Genomic DNA, 1,166 nt, shown 5'->3' with positions numbered 1-1,166 from the left:
ATGTACTTTCCTTTTGCTGTCACAGATGCTTGTGGACCAATGCTGATTTCCTATAGTTTGCAGTTCTCTTTGAGTCGTGATATACTCTAGTATGGAATCAGAGTGGGCCAGTAATAGGTACTATAATGAGGGAGAAAAGAAGGGATCATGACAGAACCAGAGGAACATTAAAGACTTAATATCCATCATTCATTTTGGTTCATCACTTGCATTATTAGCCTGCATCATATTTAGGTGTAACATATTCCTGAAGTTACTGAACTGTTGAGATATATCTTAATATAATTACACATGCCTGTTATATATATTATACATATATTTTAGTGTAATTAATATCTTAAAATATTTCTCTTGCAATTTAGTGGCCAAAATGATTTGATTTAAGAAAGGTGACTTTTTTTACTAAAGAAATGGTAGGTTTCAAATACCTTTCAATTATAACTCTGGTGCCTCTTAATTTCCAAACAGGATGAAACAAATCTGAAAAAACAGAAATATAATATTAAAGCCATTAAATAGCACACAACATCTGCATCTTGCCAGGATAGAGGTAAAATAAAAATCTAAATTAAAAGGTAACTAGATACCCGCATGAAAAATTACTGACCTTCTACCATTTAAATTCTTCAGGAAAAACAAACCCGGGTGTATAAGGTCTAAACTTGTTACCTGTAAGTATATGGGAAAAAACTTTGGAGGAATGATAGCAAGTCAGATAATTATCTCGCTGACAAAAGCCACAGCTACTTCCATCTTTCCAACTCCCTTGTTATCTGGATCTTCTATAAGTGGGAGGACCTGACCCTTTCCTGTTCCCAGTAGTAAGAACTGGAAAAGAGCAGGAGCTGTGACTTTTCCAGCTGTCAGAACTTCGTATGACCTTGAATGTTTGCAAAAGCAAATTTGGCACATTCAGTTTAGCTGCATATTCTTGATAATTAGACCCTGTAGATAGCTGTATGGAATAAAGCTGGGATGAAGTCAATAAAATATCTGATGGGCTATTTAGATTATGTCTGTGGATGTATCACAGAAATCTTTATCTGGAGCCAAGACTGCTTGAATTCCCTGATCATATATGTGGGTATCAAAAGAGATTTAAATCCTTCCTTGTCACGTTACATTAATTGTGGTGGCATCTGTGCATTTAGCCCTTCTGAAACATC

The 1,166-nt window shown here is 35.2% G+C and overlaps 1 long non-coding RNA gene across 1 annotated transcript in view; it reads right to left on the bottom strand.

Moving 5' to 3' along the window:
- LOC109305368 overlaps positions 1-758 on the bottom strand; it is a 5,926-nt gene extending 5,168 nt beyond the window's left edge. Inside the window, exons 1-2 of the long non-coding RNA XR_002099605.1 lie at positions 670-758; positions 429-480 (exon numbers count right to left, since the gene is read on the bottom strand). This is a non-coding gene — a long non-coding RNA (uncharacterized LOC109305368). The remainder of the gene's footprint in view (positions 1-428; positions 481-669) is intronic.
- Positions 759-1,166: the final 408 nt, after the last annotated feature.

This window comes from Gavialis gangeticus, unplaced genomic scaffold (genome assembly GCF_001723915.1).
Source record: "Gavialis gangeticus isolate Ggan-Ray unplaced genomic scaffold, GavGan_comp1, whole genome shotgun sequence".
Taxonomy (NCBI): domain Eukaryota; kingdom Metazoa; phylum Chordata; order Crocodylia; family Gavialidae; genus Gavialis; species Gavialis gangeticus.
This window is presented reverse-complemented; position numbering and strand designations above follow the sequence as displayed.